The following is a 209-nucleotide window of genomic DNA, read 5'->3' as shown; positions in this document are numbered from 1 at the left end:
GTTTTCCATAAAAAGATATCGCTATAATATATAGATCTTACCTTTGAACAAAATAAATCTCTCAAGCCATTCTTTTGGGTTAATGTACTTTTTGTTTGATGGGGCTAAAAGATGCATAAAATATTAAGAAACTCTGGGTTGATAATTAGAAATAATGTATACAAGAATCAGAACCCAATGAAAATAGCTTATATGCATACACATTTTGT

This window comes from Bos javanicus, chromosome 10 (assembly GCF_032452875.1).
Source record: "Bos javanicus breed banteng chromosome 10, ARS-OSU_banteng_1.0, whole genome shotgun sequence".
Lineage (NCBI taxonomy): Eukaryota > Metazoa > Chordata > Mammalia > Artiodactyla > Bovidae > Bos > Bos javanicus.
Note: the sequence above shows the minus strand (reverse complement) of the source record.